The following is a 17,440-nucleotide window of genomic DNA, read 5'->3' as shown; positions in this document are numbered from 1 at the left end:
GTGCAAGTGCTGAGTTGGTGCCAATTCTGTGTAAGCTGTGAATCATAACCTGTGTCTCAATCAACTTGGAAGTGCAATGCTATGTTTTGGTTCTGGGGGAAAAAAAAAAAGAAAAAAAAAATTAAATTTGAAACCCTAAGTAAAATCAGATTCCAGATTTAATTTGGAGAAACAACCAGGAATCTGTGTGCTTACCTAGAGCTCTTGAATTCAAAAGCCCATCAGAGTAGGTTTTCTTCGATACTCTCAGCATTCCACTTCAGTTCAGAGGAGGAGAATGGATGAATCCATGTTATCATGCATATTTTTTTCAGAAAAAAAAAAAAAAAGAAAAAAATAAGCACAAAAATGTCAGAACCTCAGTCTAGCTGTACTTTAAAAATATAAAAATTTCAGGAGGTTGCCTGTGTTTCACAGCTCAGTTGATGGTTCTAGTTCATTTGGGAAGGATGAGAACATTTGCAGATGAATTTGTGGTTGTGATGAACTCAGGAATTCCTTGGTCAAAAGGCTGGAGCAACTTCCCATGAGAAAAACTAAGGAAAGGAAAGGAAAGCCTTGTGCAGATCCGAGCTCAGATATCCTTCTCTTTCTCCAACCTGGAAAGGAGAATGGTCTTCCTTCCTATGTCATATCTACCTGCTATTTCTGTCTGTCCCAAGGGATAGAAACAGGTTGGATCCATGAAAACTTGTGCCACCTGGGATCAACTAACAGATGAAATCCGTGACAAGGAGAAGATCCAGAGATGACAAGCTACAAAATTGACTTGTCTCACTGATGCATCTTCCAGCATCGTTCCTAGGGAGTAAATGCTGGGTAATGGAACAGGAATGATATTGTGATATAATGATATTGTTGGGAGTTGACTCCAATTTGGAATTTCCACAGTCTTCTCTCACTTTTCCTTGGCCAGAAGAACACCACAGTACAGGGTATATAGAAATTCTCTTTTAAAGGAAGGAAAATTATTTACAAACAGACTTTTAAAATGAGAACAGATATTTAAAAAGAAATTAAAATCTCCTTTTATCTGTTTCCTGATTGTAGGTCAGCACTTCCAAATCAGTTGAAAATCACTGTACATTGAATATAGCATAATATATGTAAATAGACTGACAATTAGAATGAAGGGAAATGCTAATATTTGGTGGTTACAAATGAGGTCATGGCTATTTTTTATGGTTTCTCCTAATGGAATTGTGCATTTGCTTCTCAAAAATATGAGTAAAAGTACCACAGGAAAAGCTATATAAATACTTCTTTATTGCATCCTTTGTTATAATGTATTTAGAATTTTGAGATAATTTTTTTCTTTTTATTTATTTGTTTGGGTGTTTTTTTTCCTCTTGTCTCTATTGTTGTTTTATGCTTGATGGTTGATTTGCACATAAATTCTTTCTGCTATGTTGAAAGTCACACGGGATCTGGCCCTTAGGGGAAATATTCACAAGAGATTTGGTAAAATATTGGTTTATATTTAACTGATTTTTCCACAGCGGAACAAAAAAAATATGTTGTTATGGTCATTTTAGTTCTCTCTATGACATAAAGGATAAAGGCAGGGGAAAAATTTGCTTCAAATTTAACTCAACTAATAAATGTTTTAAAAAATACTCGAAGACAAGAAATGTATTTCAACTTTTTATATATAAATTAATCAAAACAGCATTATGAAACTAAAAATAGATAAATAGATAAGTAATATGCCATCTGAATATTTATCCATTCATTGACAGAACAGAATTTAGTTGTTGGTGGAAGACAAAAAAGGGAGATAAAACATGCTAAAATTTCCATTTACAGATTTTCTGGTGACTTTGAGTGTGGGAGGCCCTGTTCTATGCTTTGGAATCACACCTAAGCATCATGTTTGACACAAAAAATATTGTTTAAAGGTGAATATGCAGAAAAGAGAACATTTTTTTGTTTGTTGTGAGATATCTAATAGGTACTTTGGCTCACCAGAGATCTCAGTCAAACAAATTAGGATTTTTCTGAAGCGGAAGGTTGGACAAGGATTTCCAAATGTTTCATTCCAAATGAACTTCTTTAAACAGCAAAAAATGACTCCATTAACTGGAAATTAAATCCTTTTTTTCACAATAGGATCCTTTTCGGAGGGGGGAGGGAGAAAAGAAGAGGCTTTAGACAAAAATGCCACAACAAACAAGCCACAGAAAATCAGGACTCCCTATTACATTCTGGCTGCAAACATATTTGCATTGACTTTTAGTTGGAAAGTAATCTGGCATATAGAAACCAATAAATGTTAGGTTTCCAGTGGCTTCCACCTGTTAAGGAGTTGCAAGACAGCAGTACCCTTTTCAAAGCCATTAATAATGCAGAAGGTCAATACCTAAACAGATATATTGAATTACACACTGTATCATTACAATAGCCAGAGTTTTTGTGTTGCAGGTGATTTTTTTTTTTTTGCTGCCATTTGACCCTTTTAAGCTAATTAAAATATATAGTTTATTTTTTTATAACTTTAGGGATAGTATTGTGTTGTATATCCTCGTGGTTGTGCTCCTCAAAATGGGTAAAAAAAAGATATATCCACTGCAGCAAAGTGTACATTGATTTTTGTTAACTTTGCAGCTCCAGTCACTCAGCCAAATCTCCCCAAAAAATGACCCAGAACTCAGCCAAATCTCCCCAAACACCAGGAAAACAAAATAGTTAACCCAAAAGTCTTTCTCAAACACAGCATTTTTTTTTTTTATTTCATATTATTATCAATTTATGTGGGTTTAGGGTTATATAATGTATAGAAACATTAGGAATTCAGTGCTTGTGCTCTGCAGTGATCTGCAATATTTCAATATTACAATCATTTCGTTACTGAAAAGGTAAAGAAAAAGGCAGTTCATTCATTTGATGTTGTGCATTTTCCCCTTATGTCTCAAAATCCATAGTAAAATCAAATTCCCAAGCCACGAAATCTGCTGTCGGCGTCTCCCATTGACATTTTGTGTTTGTGTAAAGGGAAATCAGGTCAAACCAAGCCACCAACGGCATCACAGCCCTGTTTCTGCAAAAGAGTTTGTCACTACAGAATGTGGTGATTTTGTTGCATGTGTTCCAGTTTTCTGAAATTGGTGGTTGATCTCAGGACGTTCAAGAGCTGAATCTTTGCTGTCTGAGACCTTAAAAACCACTCACTGAGAAGGTTTCATCCAAACCCCGTTGCCTTCAATGGTGATTGAGTTAGATCCTAAACACAGAACACATAAAGTTGACTTACTTGTATCAAGAGGGAGTGGTTCCTGATAGCCTTCAAAATAATAAAAAAGCACAAACACTGAAATTAAAAAAAAAAATCAAATTAGAATAAATTCTCTTCTTATACTCAAAACTGCAATTTTAATATGAAGGTCCTTCTATATCAACTTGTCCTTTTCAAATAATTTCTTTGGCTTAATTAGCAGCAAACACTCCATTGATTCTTGTCCAACGAAGGAAAATTCCATAGTTCCAATCTCTCTGAAGGAAAATCCCATTCATTTAAATATAGGAATTACAGTTACAAAACGAAGCAATTTTCCTTAGCAATCTCCGAGCCAAAAAGTCCTCATTTGAAGTTAAACTACCTTTGAGTGGAAGACTATTTTTCCCAAGCTATTATGCCTGTTAGCCAGGAATAGACTTAGAAATTTCCTTTGGAAACTACCTCCTCAAGAGGTAGTGAAAAATCCATTAGGATTGTTATTATTATTCATATTATTAATAGTAAAAATAACAAAAAGGGATAATTATGATCTTGGAAAACATCGGAACTATAAATACACAAGGGATTCACCTTTCTGTTTTTGGAAGGTGGAGAGAACTGACAATGGGAAGGTGAAGATGCCACAACTTTAGGTGAATTCTATAATTCAGATCATGGATTAAAGCAGAATAAAAAAGGCTGGAGAGCAGAAGTGTCCCTGTTTCTCTTGCCCTGCTCTGCTCAGCCCATCCCATATGGGACATGCAAATTCAAAGCCATGGCTTTCACCAACCGGCCAGCTCGGGTACAGTATGTGACACTTTCTCAGATTCCTACTGACATGCAGATATTGCCAAAAATATCATGTCCAACTTTGCACAAAGCTCCACAGGCACAGAAATATTTATTATAAAACATTTGTCTTCAGAGAAGAATGCTGGGCTCCAGGAGAGAGGGGGTTTTATGTTCCAGATTCCGCTGTCAAAGATTATGCCGTCTCACAAAACGTGTGCTGAGCCTCTTTGGCAAAATCTTTTCCCTTAATATTTGATGTTTGCTTAGTTTTGTTTGTTTGCTGGGTTTTATTGCTGTCAGTGTTATTTCTGGTGACTACATGACTCAGAGGGACTAGAAATAAAATTAGAGACTTTCACCTCTAGGTCAGCAGTTTCACTCTGGCCCAGAATTCAGGGACCTATGTAAAATAACTCATTGATCTCACTCCAGTTCCCAGTTGGCAAATGCTCATATCACAAACTCCGTCCTTAAAACAGGCAATAAATTGTCATCCTTTGCAGCAGTCCCAGAAGTGAGCTCAGTGTTTGCATTGGCCTTGTTGCCGGATCGCCCTCTCCAGGAGATGGGTTTCTCCTGGGATGGGGTGTGTGAGGAGCTGGGGTGGTCCTGGAGGTGGGTTTTCCCTTCTGGAAGGTGAGATGTAGGACTAGACTTTGCAGTGCAGTCTCCCAAATCAATAAGAAATCCTTTAGCCAGGTGATCAGATGTAATTTCAGAAGCATAACTCTAATAACCAAGGCTTTGTTTTCCAAAGGATGTGGACTTGATCTGCACCAGGTTCCTTCTCTCTCTGGTAAACAACATTTACATTTCTCCCTAATCAGTGGGTTTCCAGATAAGTAGCCTAATTCACAGGGGACAAAGGTGCTGAAGGACGAAGAATTGGGCACCTCCATCTTTCAAATTACCTTTTTGACCTTCTGCTTCCAGACCCCAGCTCTGAGATAACTGCTCTGTCCCCCACTGAGATCAGAACCTGGATCTCTTTCCTCAGATGAAACACAGACAAAAAATTGCACTGCTGTGATCTATGGCAGTAACAAACACTCCTGTTTCTATAGAAAGATTGGGGGGTGGATAGATATTACATTTCATTTTGCCATTATTATTGATCATAACAGGTGTTTTGAACTGAGACCCCACGGCTTAGAGGTGTCTGTACAAACCATCAGTTTAAACTACAACAGAGACGTCACTGGTGCTCTCACTAAAGAGCCATCCAACCTTTTTGTAGATCCCTGGACACTTGTAATCCTCCATTCCTGAGCCCATGGTGAAAGCAGGAACGTTTAGCCCGGGATCTCGGCAGCGCAGCTCCTTGCTGGATTAATTTATTTCTCTTCCCTATCACTTGTGTAGGTTTATAACCACTTTCCCCTTTTATTTGGAGCATGTTGCCATTGTGCAGGTATGACTAAGTACTGTCTGCTCCCATTGAATCCGGGATCATTTGTCTTCTGTGATCCAGGCTGGCTGCACTACACGACAGCACACAGTGACAGTAATTTGCACTGATCTGCCCCCACTGCTAGTCCTGCTGCTACAAATAGCAATTGATTATAATGCTGTAGTGTTATTGACTGTCACTATGAACACAAGCTTTATTTCATTTTTAAAGTAACATGCCACAGATTTACTTAGCAGACATGGAGCAATAACAGCAATAAAAAAAAATAAATAATAAAAAAAAAAGAACAAAATCAAAACAATTCGAGGTGGGGAGGAGGCAGAGGCAGCATTGCATAAAACACCAGAAAATTAATTAATGCTACTAGATGATAATGATACTGCAGATGAGCAGAAAAGCTGTAGCAGGGTGAATCTGTCCATGTTCCAGACAAGCTATCCTGATTTACAACACCTGAAGATCTTGCCTGAAGCATTCAAGTCGTGGAAATCTCTCAAATCCATCAGAATGTAGGGGTGAAAAAAGTCAACTCATAAAAATCATCGTTATTATTTTTGTCAAAATCTGATTCTGCTGAGGCAGCAGAATGTGTTAATGCTGCACTGGATTTACCCCTTCCTCCACCTCTCCCTCCCCTCAGTTCAGGATACAGTTTTTGATCCAGGTTGTTAAAAGAGATCCTATTTCATACATCCCTACGTTCTCTTTCTGAATCTTATGTTCTTAGAGCATTAATCTGCAGGATTGTCCCCAGAGTCCATTTGAGATGGGCGCAGAAATTTAGTTCAGGTAATTATCCTTTCTTTCTGAGTGAATTAAGAAACCAAGATTTCCTGCTTATCTGACAGAAGTGTAGCTTTCCCTCCTTAATGCTTGTCACCTGCGAGACAAGTCACACAGGTAAATCTCAAACTGTGCCTTTGTGCCCCATCTAAAGTGGATTTTGGATGTCTCCACAGAGTAATGCTCCAAGGACGTTATAGTTCAGAGAAAATGGTAATGTCTGTGTGTAAAATGTGAATTACTTTAATAGGCTTTGGCAGCACAACTCTCAACAAGACGATCCACCCCTGCTAATCTACTGCGTACGGTTTCCCTCTGTCTCTTTTTTTCTCTAAAGTCTGAATATAATTTCTCTAAGCTGCAATTTATAATGCTAACGTTTTACCTTCATTAGGGAGGGGAAAAAAAAGCTTCTAAGAGACTCTACTGAGCAGTTGAAGAACAGTCTCACATTGAAATTCTGATTTAGAGATAGCCACAATGCATCTGCTCTGCATACCTTTGCCCTTTAAACCCCTATTTGTGATATAAAGAAGCACACAGCTTGCAGAGTAGCTGGTAAGTCTCCTGTCCGTGCTTTTTTGGGATTTTTTTTTTTTTTTTGCATGAATATGCAAAGTCAGATTTATATCCTTCTCTCTTTAGGCAGGACAGTTTCTGTATCCTCAAAAAAACTACCTTTATGGGGAATCACTGGCGTGGTGGTGGTGATGTTGCTTAGAACAGCACTGAATATAGAATATTTATTCCATTTTGCGTCCACTTATACATTTTATGGGTCCTTATTTAAGACAAACTGCCTAAAGGTTGTCTGTTTTATTGAAAAATGAGGGAACAGGGGTGGCTGCACCTCAAGTTGTTTTTTTTCGGGGTGTTGTGTTGTTGTCTTCTTTTGATTTGCTTTTTACTTTGCGATGCTTTGAGTCTGATTAAGACAACACAGGGATTTTGTGGTACATTCTAGTGAACAGCAAATCCAGTCTTCATTCCTTGAACGTCTGCTGCTTCCTATGGCCCGTGGGGTTCATAGATGAGCAGATCACAGGATCCTGTAGAAGATGTCCTGGCTCCCATCCTAAACTGGGGTGCAAATCTTCCTGCAGCTGTAAGCCAGCCAAGACCATAAAAATTTTCTGGTCCTGCCTTTTAAAGAATTACTTATTGTGACTGTAGTGTGGTGGAAATGGGAGGGGGGGCAGGAAAGATGCATTTGAGGGGTTTTCCTTATATATGCATTTCAAACAGAGTGATCTTTTAAAAGGGAAATTACAGGTATCACTCGTTTTACAACTCTTCCACGGCTCAAATTAAAGATTAAGCAGCTATGTATTTATCAATTAGCATTATTTCTCTATCCCTGTCTGACTCTCTGTATTGTTGTAACTCCATCAAATAGTCATTTGCTTTTTTTATGGTAATAATCCCTTCAAATTCACTCCTTTCATCTGGATCCCTGTATGTTATTTGTTGTTCTGCTAAATCCCTATTACAGAGGCCTAGGAGTTCCAACGGCCTGGTGAATAATTAGAAATGTTTTATCCCTAAGCTTCAAAAGGGTGCTAGAAATAATTATAAGCAAACATTTTATGTAGCATTCTGTATCAATCCAATCCCAGCTTTATGTTGTTTGTACTTTAGATAGTGAGAGAGAGGGGGAAATTCTGGTTACCAGCTCCACCAGCATAAAGGGGACAGATGTTGATGTAGTTTTCGTCTTCCCTCTCCCCTCTGCTTCTGGAGGTGGGATCTCAGTACATCCCAGGGCTCGTTGCACCTCTCATCTCACAAAAATGCAGTTAATTATTGGTCAAACAAAATTAACTTGATTATTTTGTCGACAACCTATTCCATACTCTCTTGCCAGCAAGGTGACCTACAGACCTGCACTACGTGCCAGTCACCCCACATCAAACCAGAAAGATGGGTTTGAAGAAAGCTCAGGTTTTGCAGAGTTGAAAGTTGATTATTTAGCCAAGACTAGATATGTCAGTGCATCTTATTCCCTGGTAAATTTTGGGAGCTGTAGCAGCTCTGGCTGTCCTTCAGAGGACCAGACTCACGCCACAAAGTTTTTACACAGAAGGCAAGGAGAGAGAGCTGTATCTCGAGAGCCTACAAAACTAATTGGAACATACCCAATGTCATTACATTTGACAGCATTTTGAGAAATACCCAATCACTTTGTCATCAATTTTCAATTTTGTCAAGAGAAAGTAGCTTTTCATTGGCAAACAACCTGCTGTCCCCACAGTATTTGTGAAAGTGTCCTGGCAGAGAGTAGTGTCATCTCCAAGAACATTTTTCAGGCTCACTTTCTCTGTAAAACTTTTATTGAGGAGTTTTTTTTTAAAAAAAATTCTTGAAAATTGTGTTAAGATGAAGGGTTTTCATCCTGAAGATACCAAACATTTATGGCCCGGTATAACAAAGGACATAAATATATGATTAACTTTAAACTTGTTAACGGTCCTTCTAGGTTTAGTGATAAGGAATTTTATCTACTTGCTCCAAAGGTACTGTAAAAGTTTTGTGTTGAAAAAGGATGAATTGATGTCAAAAAATGGAGAAAACAATTAGTATTTATCAATCAATATGATGAGGATTCATGTGTGAAAAGCAAAGAACAATGTGGAGCTCAGGAGCAGCACGGCAACACTTTTCTACCAATCTGCTGCTTTTGTGTCCTTCCCTCTGTGGTGAATTCATTCATCCTTCCTCTTACTTTTCCAGAACAAAAGGCAGTGCGGTATCAGTGCCTGATTTCCTCGAGATCCATACTTTTATCCTATTTCTATATTTTTACCAATTTCTTGTTTTTGCCATCAGATCTGTAATTTTCTTGTTTCCCCACTGCGTATTGTGAAGTCATGGTAGGATGACAAATATCAGAAGAAACCAGATTTATTAGATATGGTTTTTAGCGTTTGCAACACAATGGACTCTCTAAGAACTGGTGGAAACATTTTGGATGGCACAGCAGAGAAGAACAGGGAGTTTACCAAAAAGCATTGGTCTCAGCTGATGGAATCAGGTGGTGGACTCCTCTTAGCCCAGGAGCAGCACCACAGTGTGTCTCTGGAGGCAAGTTCATGAGGAAATCCAACAAAGTAAAACCTTCCTTTGATGGGCCCTCTGGCAACCCTAACAGCCACTGGGAGGTCTGAAAATCTGTGGATGCCACATCTCTGGAAGTGTTCAAGGCCAGGTTAGATGGGCCTTTGAGTAACCTGGTCTTGTGGAAGGTTCCAATTCCCCATGGCAGGGGAGTTGGAATGAGATGGTTTTTGAGGTCCCTTCCAACCCAAATCCTTTTAGGATTCTATGAAAATAGCAAATGTCACATGGGCTTGGCATCTGCTTTGGCACAGCCACTGCCCCCGATGGGAGTGACCTGTTGCAAGTCAGGGTTTTTTTCCCTAGAACCATCTTTGTTTCATACCTATAGTCACCTTTACTTCTCAGATCAGTTTTATAACAGAAAGAGTGATGTGAGGAACAGCAGAGGAGGTGGTGCACTGAAATCAAGCAGAGTTTGTCCAGCCACTGCATCCCTCAGCTTTGGAAGTGCCTGCTCAGGTCCAGGTGAGGCTATGGCAACTTGGAGGAGGGAGATAAGAGGTCCTGCCAAGGGCTGTTCCAAAACAGTGTGATTGTCCCAGATTTGGACCCCTGCACTGCACCATTCTAGGGGCCCTTGCTTCTATGGCTCTTGGTTTGCTTGTGAGGGATGTGCCTAAGTGTGTTACGGAGCAAAACCATCCAAATATTGGATGTTTGCCCATGGAGGGAAATTGTGACACTTCCTGGAAGTCTCTTCCTCACCTCTGGAGGCAAAACACAGACTAAAGCAGCAATGAATTATCACAAACCTGCCTTCCACTGCACAGGTATCAGGGAAAGGGTTTGGACTTCTGAATAAGCTCTGTGAAAACCAAATGTTTTGTTAAAATCACGGGCTGTAGAATCTAGATTTTTTCAGTTTGGAGTCGACTCCTTTCTGGCTTTGCCCCCCAGAAAAATAACTTTAAAAAAAAAAAGTTATTTTTTTGAAACATTGCAGACCCACCAAACTATATTTTATGTGCTTTCTTGATTAATATGCAAATCGTGTGTGCTCCCAACTTTCATCACTTCTTAAATACTGTTCAAGCATCGTAAATAACCTGCCTATTCAAGTTTTATCTTGTCCACTTTACATTGCACTGCTCTTGTACAGGAAATGGATTGTATTTAATATTGATGGCTCTGTATGTGTCATTTAATCGTCCCTATTGATTGGATTTCATCAGAGTGTGGGGCTTGGACAGAAGCTTTGATTATACTGTAAGGAGTCTTTGCAGTTTTCTGTTACTCAACACCATATCAATGCACCTTCTGGTGTGATATCACTTTCACAATCAATACCTGGAAAGAAAATAAAAAAGAGGCCTCCAGGAAAGGAAAGGGAAAAAAAAGGTCTGAATCAGCCTCTAATTCCCTTTCTGCACATAGATTAAACCTCTCCAACTCAAAGGCCGTTTATTGTGCGGTTTAACATAAGAAACGGGGGGAAAGAAAAAAACCTGAAAGAGTCTCCATGGGTTGTTTGTTTAATTTCTACATCATTTTTTATTTATAAGCGTCAACACTTCCTGTCTTTGTCCCCAGCTGATGTTTGATAGTGGGTAATTTTTAACAGTTACATGTCATGTTTCAGTTAACTGTTTCTCTTGATCAAATAATGCTGCCATAAACATATTATTTGATCAAATTGATACCGTAAGGGGACTTGCTGCTTTTCAAAATTCCTTTTGCTCAGAATGGGCCATCTCAGAGCCTTCACTAATTTGACACTCGGTGGCTCAACCTGATCCTCACTCCAGAGCCACGCTGGGACGTGCTCCTACATCCCAGCCTCCAAACACCGACTGCAACAGCCAGGCAGCATGAAACAATAATCCCTGGAAGAGTATTAATACACAGCAGATGGGTATTTCATACTGCTGGGGAGAGGGTTTCCCCATCTGGGCATCCTCAGTGCAAATGGAAGTGCTGACGTGCCCATAAATCCAGATCCTCGGCGGATGACAGAAAACATCGTTCTGAGTTGTATCCAAGTAAAGAGAACATCCACGGTTCCCCCAAATGGTTGTTTGTACTCTGGTTCTCCACATTCACTGTCCTGAGATGAAAGGGAATTTATGGGCAATTTGTGCTTCTCATCTTTTCCAGGCTGGTGATGCTTTTTCAGAGATACTACCAGAATTTAGGAATAACGATAATGTTAATGCTTTATTTTTTTCCTAGGAAAGTGGCATTAGAACCTGTTTCAGGAGTAACAAGGGTGTCACCAGTTATGTTTTTAGGTGTGTGGATGTGTGTGTGCTGGGAGAAAGGAAAAATACAGGTTGAATCTTGACATAGAGAATAATGCATGGGAAAAATGAGTTAATATTGGACCAGATTGCAGTGACAGTTTAAAACCTCTGACACAGACCTTGACTAGGTTTCCTCAGTCCTTCCAAATGAGTGACCAGTATTTGCTTAAAAGAACTACTTTTTAAAATTTATTTCCATGGAGAGATCACAGAATCATGGAGTACAAGAATAATTTGTGTTGGAAGGGACCTTAAAGGTCATCTCATTCCAACCCCCTGCCATGGGCAGGGACACCTTCCACTAGCCCAGGTTTCTCCAAGCCCTGTCCAACCTTGCCTTGGACACTTTCAGGATGGGGCAGCCACAGCTTCTCTGGGCAACCTGTGCCAGGGCCTCACCACCCTCACAGCCAAGAATTCCTTCCTAATCTCTAATCTAAACCTCCTCCCTTTCAGTTTGAAGTCTTTTGACACAGGGCTAACCTGAAGCTCTAGCTTTGTGTAAAAGTACTTGCTCTTTGCCTCCTCAAAACAGAGTGAAGGGGTTTCTGTCCAACAGAAAGAACTGCAACAAACCAAAAGGCTTCACAACACTAAAAATATATGTTGTGTCCACAACTTTATTCACCACAGAAGGTTACAAAGCCAGGTCTGGCTCTTTCTGCTGACAGTTCACATCCAAATCTGCCCAGCAAAGAGACAGGCACATAAATTGGTTGGACACCAACCAGACAAGCCGTGTTTCTTTGCTCCATCATAGATCCTTTGGTTTTATAAGCAAAAGAAGGCATTACCTTGCTTCTTGAAGCATACTGTGTATATGTGCCAGAGTTGGAGATGCCACTAGCAAAGAAGGCAAAAGCTATTAGAGACAAATTGTATTTCCTTAACTGGAGTGGAGTTGAAGGTCTTGGGTTGGTGGCACTTGTGCCAGAGGAGGGAAAGCAGCGTGTTAGTGGGACAATCTGAGTCTCACTGTGGAGGAGATAAGACTGCCTAAAGTGACAGGTATTTACCCAAGAGGGTACAGACGGATGCAAGCATCTGAGCTGCTAGACTTGAAGGATCCTCAGCCTAAAAAACAAAAGTATGGTGTTAGGAAAGTACAGTGTCTGAACAGATGTAATTTACTTGTAAAAAGAAGTGCCTGTAGGCTTTCTTCCTACCAAAGCCAGAAGTGACTTCTAGCCCTGAACAGATCTCCACTGTGACTACCTGAATTTTTAAGTGCATTTTCTCTGCCTCTCTGTTGTTGCATTTCTCTATTTTAATAGTTTCATAAACATATTTCGGGAAAATTTTGTAGAGAAACAGCAGTTTTAATGTAGATATTGCCAAACATTTATGGAACCTTAATTTCCCTGATTACATACAAGTATTTACAAGAAAAGATGGATTTGAAGAGTTACACCAAATAGGGAATGGGATCATATCCTATCTGCTCTGTCCTGTCCCGTCATTAAATTTTGACAATGAACTTTCTTGGGAACAAATCCCAGAAATTTATTATAAGTAAACTAAAGAATATCTCCTCCAATGAAAAAAAAATATTTTGTTCAGCAGTTCTTCACCTGGATTTATCCAGAAACTTTCTACCCAGAACTCTGAAAAAAACCCCTGTATGTTGGAGTCTTTCCTCTGGTGTTTATATGGGCTCAGAGGGAACCCACAATCTCCAGAACAAACCCTTATGTCTCCACTGATGCTGAGGACCAGTGCTCAAGGGTAAGTAAATGTGTCCTGGAGGAGCCAGAAAGGGCTGTGGTGGAAGTTGCACCCAAACCTGAATGAATTTAGAGCTCTGCCAAAGAAGTTCAGGGGATACATTACCACAATTTATGACATACAAATGCAACTCAAAAAAATACATGAGGGTGAAAACTCTCCTTTATTTCTTTAGAAGCCTGTGAAAAGTATCCACCTCTACAGGTAAATTCAGCTCTCATGGTCATCTCATAGTGATACCATAATACTGATGAGCCAGAGCTCCCTTGTCACTTGACACGTGCCCTCCAAATACATGTTTGATCACCTTCAATGGTAAGAAAACAGGTAAAACCTCAACAAAATGACAAAATTAAAACTGGGTGTTTCAATATGAAAGTGGAACAAGCAGAAACACATTATTGAATTAGAGCTATATTTATTTAAATGACATCTTAATTTTGGAATTTCTTGATAAAATAACAGTTTTATCACGGAGATCCAAATATCTTCAGGTCACTAGGTAAAAATAATATGCTTTATGATGTTCAGTGTATTGGATTCTTCTTTAACTTAATATTTCAAAGTTAACTTACAGATCATGAGAGTTTGACTGGATCAGTCCATCCTAAAATAAATTTTAACCAACTAGACTATTGCACGGTGCTCTGGGCATGGTGCTGCTCAGGAGAACGTCACAGCCATCAGGGGCAGTTCATTGGTAATACTCTATCCAAGAAAAGAAAAGTAGAAACTGATTCATTAGAAATTTAATTTGGCAATTTTAGACAATAACATCATCTCTTTATTTAATACTACTTGGAAGTAGCAGAGGGCTCTGAAAGGTTTACTGAAGGAAGAGCTTTGAGTTGCGCATACTTTTGTCTTCTGCTGGATCATCTGTCTTCTGCTGGGCACCCTTTTGCCCACTGAGGCACATTCTCATGCTGGATTCTGCAAATTCCCTCCCTTTGGGACTGCTGAGACCACAAGCCCATGTCTGATGCCCCCCCCCAGTAATTACCAGGTGGTAATGATGGTCAGTCAGAACCAACCTGTGGCACATTTGAGTTGGTGACCTAAAGGTGAAAAGCTTTGATTCCCATTAATAACACTTTAAGCCTCTCTGACCTCCAGGATGTAGTTAAAAGCCTGTTAAATTCCCTCAGTAGCTTTGGATCACATTGTTTGCATTTTGCATTATTGTCGTGTACTGTTTGATAATCTAATTGTATTGCTTGATTAATTTAAGGCACAGATATTTTTCTGTTTTGTGTTCAAGTATTCGTTGTGTTAAGAGCTCTCTTCACCTAGGAAATATATTTTTGTTTCTCTCTGTTCTTCTCAGTGGGTGAATGAACTGCTTTCCTTTGTCTCATTGCTCAAAATAAAAAATGTCAAAGCTTGGAAACTGGTAATTTGGCAATTTTAGACAATCGCCTCATAACCACGTTTTAGAACACCTTTGAAGCAGCAGAAGTTCAAAGGCTTTGAAAAGACCACTATTGCTGTGCCTGTTGCTATGAGTCATTTGAAGTAATTGGTCCTGTCTGATGTATGTTTTGAACTGAGGAAGTAGTGCTTTATTACCACAATCAGATACAGGTTTTTAGCTGAGGAAGTGGAGTTTTCCTCGCAGATGTAGATGTCTGCTTGATAAGGCAGAAAACAGACAGATGTGCCTCTCTGCACTGGGGAAGAGGTGTGGAGAAGGAGCAAACACAAGAGCTGAGAAAATTCCATGAAGCAACACGAGAGGGGTTTTGGAAACCTTCCCAGCCAGAAAACTTCTCCAAAGCAAGGAAACTCGCTTTTTAGAGAGATAAATACTTAATTTCTTATATATCATACAAATATGCTTATCATTGTTTTTTCAAGTGCTCAGATTGTAGCTAAAAATCAAATGAAGGACTATAAAGGCATTTTAAACAATGTCACCTTATTTTAGGCCAATCAACATCATGAATCTGAGGGTCCATTTCCCATAAACACATGCTCACTAACAGTTCTAAAAGCTGGGGGGTTTTAAAGTTCAATATTATAAGGTATCATTGCATGTTGAAGCGGATTCAGAATATTATGGTGCGAGATTAAACCCCAGAATTTATGTTATCTCTCATCAGTGACTAATGCCTGATGGACTGTAAGGAAGTACCTCTCTTTTGTAAATATTTTACTAAAATTAGAAAGAGAAAAATCCTGCCAGAACCACATCTATGCTCTTGGATGTGCATAAGAGCATCCCACAAGGCTGGATGGAGCCTCTGCTCCCCGATGCAGAGGTGTTGAGTTGTGATCCCAGCCTGGGGCTCGCCAGCTCCCGAAGGGAGAAGCCTTGTGCTCAGATGTGCTGAGCTCAGTCCTCCCATGTGTGCCACAGGCAGGAGTGGGGGAGCAGTTTTTGGCACTAGGAGGGCTTTTCTCTTTCCCTTTTGAATTGCTCCCACTGGCTATGGTGGAGCTGCATCATTCCCAACAGGGTCCCCTCACAACCTAAAATGTGTCTCCGTATCCAGTGGACAATTCAGTGCTGGACTCCTCTTGAGGCACTGACAGTGCTGATGGTGTGCACATTAATTGTGACAGAGAGTGACTTTTCTTTTGGCCCAGGGAGAGAAATCCTAAGGAGGAGTCTCTGCTCTCACTGCTGCATTGCAGAGAAACACAGGAAAACTACTAAATCTAATGGTAACAGAGAATATCCATTTCAGTTTGTGAGTGGTGTCCAGAGGAGATTAAGGAAGAAAGACTCATATTTCAAAGGCAAAGGAGACCGTGGATATGCTGGTGAGTGCTTTTGAGGGGGAAGCCAGTACACCAGGACTGGTAGACTCAGGTATTTTGCAGCACCTTTTTTTTTCTCTTGCCCGTGGTGACAGAGCACAGAAGTGACTGAAGTCCAGCCAGTTTCAATAGATCAGCTCCTTTTATCAGTTTTATGATATCAAGTTTACTTAATATCACATGAAACAAAGTAAATGTCTGCTGGAAAAGGCCAAGTTCCTACTCAGCTGACAAGGTGTTGTATCTCCTCTGTGCCTGTGTGTATTTACCTGCACTTCCACATCAACCATCATTTTTCTCTTTCCCATCTTGGCTCCAGTTGCTCTGGCCAAAGGACTCCTTCACAAATCATGTGCAAACTTTCCTGGCCATAGAGGCAAAAAGTTTTGCAGCAGGAAAAAGAACATGTGTGGGCACGGATTTGGAAGGAGAACTCAAAATCTGGGCTGAGCCTCACGTCCACTGCAGTCAGTGCAAGGTCTTCTTTTTAATCTTTATGAGTTTTGGCCAGTGCTCTGGGTTTAGAGTTCATCTGTGTGAGTGTAACAAGCCTTTAGCTCAGCCTGCATTTTGCCCACACATATATTCACATATAAATATTTGAAGATCTTTCCTCCTTTAAATTAATTTTCAGTTTTGTAGCAGATCAATGGTAAGGGAACAAAATGATCATAGCAGAGATTGTGGAGAGATGGGCACTGATAGCTTTGATGATGTCTCCAGTTTTTTTTGACTGTTAGAAAACATCACATTTCCATTTAATCTAATGAAACGGGGTCTGATCTCATCCCCCATTTGTGCCCATCACAAAGCTGTCACACATTTTGATACAATAAGAATATTCTTATGATCACTGAAATTGCCAAATCAAATTATGGCAGTGGCAGGTTAATCCAGCACCCTGCCCTCTGTGAGAGTTACTGCCACACACAAGCACAGAAACCTCCTGCTATGGAGCAACACACTGTTCCTTTATATACTTGGTGTATTGTAAAGATAATTAATATACATATAGATTTTCTTCCTTTTTTCCTCCTTCTTTATATATTTTTTTTTTTATTTTTAAGCACTTTGACTCAGTAATATATTTTTCGTGCAAAAATGGGTAATTTCATTTTTTATCCAGGAGAGGACCATGAACACAGTTAAAGGGACAGAAGTGGAGGGGTTTGGCAGAGCTATTTCAGAAACTCCAGTTACAGTTTACCCGCATTTTGCCTGGCAGGGCCTGAGCATCCTTTGAAAAGGAAAACTTCCCCAATAACTTGAAATAAGTTGGTGAATAAAAAAAATAATAAAAGAAAACACCATCCTTTGCCAACCCCAACAATCTGGAATATTAATAAAAATGGAATTTTACCCTTTTTACAGAGTAAACTCAACACTTAGATC

The sequence above is a fragment of the Lepidothrix coronata genome, unplaced genomic scaffold (genome assembly GCF_001604755.1).
Source record: "Lepidothrix coronata isolate B3197 unplaced genomic scaffold, Lepidothrix_coronata-1.0 Scaffold105, whole genome shotgun sequence".
Lineage (NCBI taxonomy): Eukaryota > Metazoa > Chordata > Aves > Passeriformes > Pipridae > Lepidothrix > Lepidothrix coronata.
This window is presented reverse-complemented; position numbering follows the sequence as displayed.